The sequence below is a fragment of the Schistocerca piceifrons genome, chromosome 8 (assembly GCF_021461385.2).
Source record: "Schistocerca piceifrons isolate TAMUIC-IGC-003096 chromosome 8, iqSchPice1.1, whole genome shotgun sequence".
Classification (NCBI taxonomy): Eukaryota; Metazoa; Arthropoda; class Insecta; order Orthoptera; family Acrididae; genus Schistocerca; species Schistocerca piceifrons.
The window spans coordinates 274,339,729-274,347,291 of record NC_060145.1 but is presented as its reverse complement, the minus strand read 5'-3'; positions in this window follow the sequence as shown (position 1 = coordinate 274,347,291).

Here is a 7,563-nt window from a genome sequence, read left to right as displayed (position 1 = left end):
TAAACATTTAACTTAAGAATCTTCCCCTTATGGAGTAGATTATGACAGCATTTTAAATTTTTGAATTTGCTCAGTAATTATATGAAACACTGGAAGCAACCTTGTAAGAGGTCCATGTCTAAGGAATTTATTGCTAGCGCACTCGGGCAGATGTAATTTCGATGGATTGCTCACGCCCTGCCTGCGATATGTAAGCTATAGGAGAATCTCAGATCAGAGAGCAGTGTTGGCTGCAGTAGGAATTATGTGTCAGTAGGAGTAGGTAGTAACCAGCAGTCATGTGTATGGAGTATTTACCAGTTTAGGTTCACAGTCAGTTAATTATTGAAAGGTTATATATGAGTCACATTTTTTATTAGGAGGTTAGTCACATTTTCATTATTGGTAGGTTACGGAATTTATCTGTTGGGAGGTTACAACCTGAAACGGGAACTTGATGCCGTAAACCGAGTTAACCTTATAGTAATATAGAGGTAGCCTGGCCGGCTAGCCGCGCGGTCTAATACACTGCTTCTCGAGTGGGAAGGCGTGCTGGTTCCCGGCACGAATCTGCATGGTGGATTAGTGTCGAGGTCCGGTATCCGGCCAGCCTGTGGATGGTTTTTAAGGTGGTTTTCCATCTGCCTCGGCGAATGCGGCTGGTTATCCTTATTGCGCCTCATTTACACTATGTCGGCGATTGCTGCGCAGAGATTGTCTCCACGTACGCGTACACCATAATTACTGTACCACACAAATATTCGGGGTTCCACTCGTCTGGTATGAGACGTTCCCGAGGAGTGGGGGGGGGGGGGGGGAGGGGGGGGGGACCGAAACACTCAATAACCCCTATGTTGGGTGTGGGGCGGCGGTGGGGTGGATGGACTGCTGTGGCCTGTTGTGGGGTTGTGAACCACTGAGGGCTACGGCGGGATGAAGCCTCTCCGTCGTTTCTAGTTCCCCGGTTCAATACGCACACACACACACACACACACACACAGAATATCGAGGTGGTGGACAAAAGGATGAAAACACATTACCTTGCCTACTTCGGTGCGGAAAACCCGCTGGCATTCAAAACAGCTTCCACTCATCTCGTAAGTCCTATATGGTTTTCAAAGGTACATTTTTACACTCTTCCTGCAAAATAGTAGCTAGTTCAGGCATCGATGATGGACGTGGATGGTGATCACGCACCATTCTCTCCAAAGTAGACCACAAAGGCTCAATAATACTGGAATATGGTGACTGTGGTGATCAGGGAATACGTGACACTTCATCCTGGCGCTCACGGAACCAGTCCTGGACGATGCGAGCTGTGTGACTAGGCCCTCTGTCGTCTTGGAACACACCTTCACAACTGGAGAGCAAAAACTGTACAATGGGATGGATCTGATCAGCCAAAATAGTCAGGCAATCCTCTACAGTAATGCGACGTTGCAGAGTGACTATGAGACAAATGGAGCAACGCGATATGGTCGCCCAAATAATCACCGAATCGCCGCCATATTTCACTCTTGGGACTTAAACTCGGTCAGAATTTGGAAACAGTGTGCAATAAAGCCTATCCGACCAAATTATTTTCTTCCATTGCTCCTGTCACGGGCTTTTGCAGCACTGGTGTGTGGGTTTGGAATCCTATCTTGTACTGTTGTTCCCAGCTAATAGAGCTCCTCTCATGTTATTTTGCTACTGACAGGGTTCGCGAATGCTACATTCACTTCTGCAGTGATTTTTGCAGCTGTCGTTCTCTTATTTTTCGGCTCACTCCTCTTCAATAACCGTCCGTGAAGATCACTCAACACACATTTTCGTCCTCGTTGACATCTAGCGGATGTTTTGTTTTTCGCTTTCCCTGTATAAATATTCGATACGATGCCTCTTGAAGCACCACACATTTCGCTACCTTGGTAACGGAAGCAGTCACAACGCAAGCACCAACAATTTACCCACGTTCGAATTCACTTAGCTCCGACATAATGCAACGAGAGTATTTCACGCAGCCTGCAGGCTTGGATAGCACCCAGGCTTGGCTAGCATTTGCGTTCATGTTCAACAATGTCTGTCTCGCGGTGGTTCAATATTTTTATCAAAGCCCTGTACAATTACTGTTAGAGTTCGCGCAAAATAACACGGTGCAGGCGCATAAACGTATTTTCGTCATGAGCGTTGTGTGATTCGGTACTTTTGTCCGATTGGGCCTTAGCTGATTGTCGTTGCCGAGTGCGCACTTCAAACATTCTTGTTGCTGTCCCGTAATTACAAAATTTGGTACCACAGTCTTCGCATACCATAGATTCAGCGGGAATTTCCTCTTAATTAGGCAAAACGTAAAACGCAGTTAAATTTTTGTCGGAAGAGAAAACGAGGAAGCAAGTATCTCATTAAGAACTGTACTTTAGAGGGCTAAAGGGTCCGCTAGCTATTCCAGACACTTGATGAAGAGAATAAAGGAGAAGGGGAAAAAGGTATCTTCAAGTGTTGCCTAGGGCTTCACTACTTCATAGTTGTTCTTTATTTTACATTGCCAGTATGGTAATAAGTGACGGTGCACGATACACTACATTTTTACCGCTTTTGTGTATTAAGAGATTTCAGAATTTTCCGTTTACATCCATCAACAGTACTGCAATCTGAGTTACTAGCCCGCTGTCACGGCTCTTGGTACATTGTTCAAGACCAGAGCTGCACGTTGCCTAACGACTTCCACGGGCAACCAAAATTTGATTTTCAATATTTTGCATTATTATTAACTAAATTCAAAATTTCAAAATGCTGTCATAACCTAGTCATTAAGACCTATAATCGTACGTTAATAACGCAAGAAGACAAGTATTACGGTAATAAACTTTTTATACAAGGTGCTTCAACTGCTCCTACCGATACTGTTTTATTCAACTCGAAATGTTATATCTGATATTCAAAAACCAAGTGCGATATTTTCATATTCTATCACTCGCTACCTTTTTGTAGGAAATTCGCTGTAGCTAAATTTTGTACTGTTATACTTTTATCCAGAGGCCGTAGATTCCAGTTATTCAGAAAAAGCGTACAAAGGGGACCACAAACGCCCACTCCCGCTTCCTCACTCATACAAATAGTAAAATTAACGCTTGTGTAAATGTTACCTAACAGTTTTTTGAATTTTAAAAGCATAAAATAGCAATTACATCGTTGTATTAGTCAGTCTTCTGACTACGAAACTACTATGCATGTAAGGGCTAAATCTGGATCGAACTGTCAACGTAATTAATTTTAGTGTAACGTTTACAATAGCCGTTTTCCTTTTATTACCCTAATGGTCACGTTTAAATTAATAATGTCAACGAAATAGCCGACTAAACTGGCAGTGTACTAGTCAAAAAAAAATTAAAAATTAAAAAAGTCGAATATAGGGAATAGTTCGTGTAGTCGGAGCGCCATGAACAGCATATTAGAAATTCTGACTGGTGAGAGATGAGTGCGGGAGTAGAGATGCGTTTGAAGGTCAGTTTTCTAACTTTTTCTTGAATAACGTAGAAACTGTGCCCCCCCCCCAAGGACAAAGTATATGTGGTGTCACCGCCAGACGCCACACTTGCTAGATGGTAGCTTTAAATCGGCCGCGGTCCATTAGTACACGTCGGACCCGCGTGTCGCCACTTTCAGTGATAGCAGACCGAGCGCCACCACACGGCAGGTCTCGAGAGACGTACTAGACTCGCCCCAGTTGTACGGACGACGTGGCTAGCGATGCACACTGACGAAGCCTCGCTCCTTTGCAGAGCAGATAGTTAGAATAGCCTTCAGCTAAGTCAATGGCTACGACCTAGCAAGGCGCCATTAGTAACATTGCATGTATCTATGGAGTCTCACTTATATCGTCAATAGCGATGTACCAAGGATGGATTAAAGTTAAGTATTCCAGCAGCTTCGTACTTTTCTTTATAGCATTCATTACGTATCCTGTTTCAGACCTCACGCCATCCTGCGTGAGCTTATAGCGCGTGCCTTTCGGCTTCCTCGCATTGTCTAGGCTGTCTTGCCTAGACACAACAGTATATCCCAATACAAAATTTAACTACATTAAATTTCTCACGAAAAGATTTTCTTTTTTTTTCTTTTTTTCTCTCGAACTAACAGTATGTGCATACCGAGCAAGAGAATGAGAGGCTCGAGAGTAGGTTTTTTTTTTTTTTTTTTGAACAGATATAACGTTGCTGGTTGCATAAAACGACATCGGTAGGGACAACTGAATCATCCTTGAGGCAGCACAACTCACCGCACGCAAATAGTCAGATTACATTTGTACAGTATTTGAGGTTGAGAGGACTTGCTCACTTGCAATAACTTTACACATAATTTCAAACATTTAAGAAACTCTTCCTCGCTGATTACTCTCCACTTCCACAAAATGATGAAATGAAAAAAGTTCATAGCTGACTATATTTCCGCCGTTCACGCAATAAAACTGCCGCACAAATCATGACATTTCAGTTTATCACCTCTTTACTACTAATTCCATTCACAGCACATTTTGCAGAGTGTATCCACATATACCACTGAACGTACTTGCAAAATTATGATTGTTCAACAAACAATACAGGAGACATGACTCACAAACATTGATATACGTGAAACACTATTTTTTCTTAAAACTGAATGCAGCTTATCCAGACTATATTCATCCGGTGTTTGATAAAATGAGTTTAGCGACTTCGAACAGATTTTAAACCTAGTTTCAAAGCTTCTTTAAACTCCTCTCTTATGTGTTCTACATCAATACTAAACATATTAATTCATTTGTAATCAGAATTTTGAACCTTGTTTATGCATTGAAGTTAGTCTTTAAAAAACAGCTCCTTTTTTTTGTATTCTAGAAGCGGCAAAATTTTTTGCCTGAAATGTTACGACGTATTCAAAAGCCCTGTTTGGGTCTACAGTCATCTGCAGGAGACAGCACACTATGCAATGCGTAAGTGTATAATCATGTATTTTAACCTGTCAATCATATTTACATATTTCATGTGCATAGCAATATAAATAACGAAGACTCCCGTCTTACTATGGACGTGGAATGCATAAACATTATAGACACAAGGGCACTGTCTTCCTAAACTGAATGATTAGGCGTTGACGTATTTCAGAGTGACCTGTTACTTGAAAAATGTAATATGCTGAAATCGCAGTTGTGAATAATTAAATTTAATAACAGTGCAGACGGAAAGCGTTGCCCATTTCTGAAATTATAAAATTTCCTTGTGTAGTGGCGGTGTGTGGTCAATCGTGTTTTCTTTGATTGGTTCTTTCGTTTGTGCGACTATTTCTTTTTCGGTACTATTGTGACCAGCTATTGACTGTATTTCTGTCGCGTTACTGATAGCGCTGACGTAATCTGTTAATACGGCCACATGCAGACTCCAACGTACAACTTACATGAAAAGTAAGTTTGCAGTCAGGCTCCTATTGTCGAACTTCACATCCCCTATCGCGCGGTGGCGGTTCCCAACGGAGCCCACTTACTTTAGTTGTTGCCTCCGCTACCGAACCATCTGTGCAGCTAAGGGTCAAGTTATTTTGTGAGCAATCTATCTTGTTGTTTGTTACTGACAACTGGGTGTCGTGCACTTTCCTACCATGGACTTCGCGATCTGTGACGTCAACATGATGTTACTAACCAGAAATATTTTAGCTGTGGCTTTTCTGAGCGCTTTAAAATAATAACGCCTTCAAATTTCATCCAGGTTTAGAACTGGCTGTGTACATAGTACATAGGCATGCAGAATTTTTTTATTTTTAGCCTGATTAAATAACGGAAGATTAAATTACTGCGAGTGAAACGAGTAGCAATGATATCTGTAATATTACCTGCCACAAATATTTGGCTGTTTTTTTCCGAATATCGAGTTTTCTGAGGGCGTGCTTAAGGAGCAATTTAAGAATGCGCTTTAGAAGGCTGCGAGTGAGGTGAGCAGCAATGTGGATTGACGATACTTCTCTCTATTGGTGTATCAACGGAAGTCGCAAAAGTGAGGGAGGCTCTGGTCGGGAATTCCACAGTGTAGAACTGGATGGTCGGAACTGTCACAGTGCCCGCAGCACCTAAAAAAGGACCGGAAACGCCACGGTCGGAAAGCCCACGGAGCCTGAAAAAATGCACGTTTTTCAGACTAGTCTCCGTCACAGTCACTATGCATTAACCTGTATTCAGGTGGTGTTTGCTTATTGCTGATTGTTGTTTATTTGGTTGTGCAACAGGCACTTTATGGTTAGCGGTGCGAATTCTTTTGAAGCCTTTGCCGTATTTTATTATGTACGTAAAGCGGTACTGTCAGTCTGCTTTATTTAGCCCTTGCTTGCCAATATTGAGTGTCACTAGACTGCTTGCCGTGGTGTTCTGTGACATAACGAGAATTTTCTCCACATAATACTCATGAAATATGGCTCGTGGATATGAGAATGGACCTGTCTGTGTTTTATTTTAATGTCACACTTCTCATTTTCCGTCTGTACTCATCCATAAATGAGTTTTGCATGAAGTTTGAATGTGTGGGATATAGAAAGATGAGGGGCTGACCAAAGACAGAAGGTGGTGGTTTTCTCAAAGTAAAACCTGTGGGTAAAGCTAAGCAAAGAGGCTGCCTGAGGGTTTTGTAAAAGATAGACAGAATCGAGAGTTAGAGGGTGGTAGGCGGTCGCAGCCAGTAAGGATACGTTCACATTCCTGGTGCTTGAGCAGGAAGACATTGTCACCGGAAGTCCGCCATGTTTTATACGCTGTCAGACTGACTGGCTTGAGGTGGGGAAGCTCTTGTGGATCTCTTGCTGTTGAGGCGAGAAAAATGAGTCGTATTATCGTCGATAACGTTCGCAATTTGTGATTTGGAGTCAGTGTAGCCAGCGATGTGTTAGTAGACGGTTTAATTGTAATAATTTTGATGGTTTACGTGATAACAGTAATCGTGGTTATTGCCTATTGAGAGTGAGTAGTAGTAGTAGTAGTAGTAGTAGTACCTTTATTCATCTGTAGATCTCTTTTTACAAGGATATAGGACATGTCAAAGTGTTTATAACTTCAGACCAATTTAAAATAAGCTAATTCGTATACACATATATTTACAGACTTCTAGTTAGACAATCATTAGATTTACTCCTGGTATACAATACTTTTTTACAAAAAACTTATTAAATAATGTAATGCCACATTGTTCACTCATATTTCACTATCCGTCACTACGCGCACACGCGATCTCTGGGCCATTTCTGTACCGCAACTTCCCATTTGCCATTCTGAAAAACTGAGTCAGCATTCTTCCATAATGAGTGAGATGTTGAGCTCAGAAAGAGAAAGAGGTGTAGTATTGTGCCATGCATAGCTTGGGGTAAGTATTTCTAGAAAGGAAAAAAAGAAGGAAAAAACATAAAGTGAAGGTGTTACGTGGAATGTTGGATATTTTATAATTATTATTATTATTATTATTATTATTATTATTATTATTTATTTGTATAACTTCTTTGTCAAACCACTACTCTGTTTCAGGTAAGTAATCGTTCAATGTATAAAATGTATTACATAACAGGTGTTTTAGCTGCCTTTTTAAATAA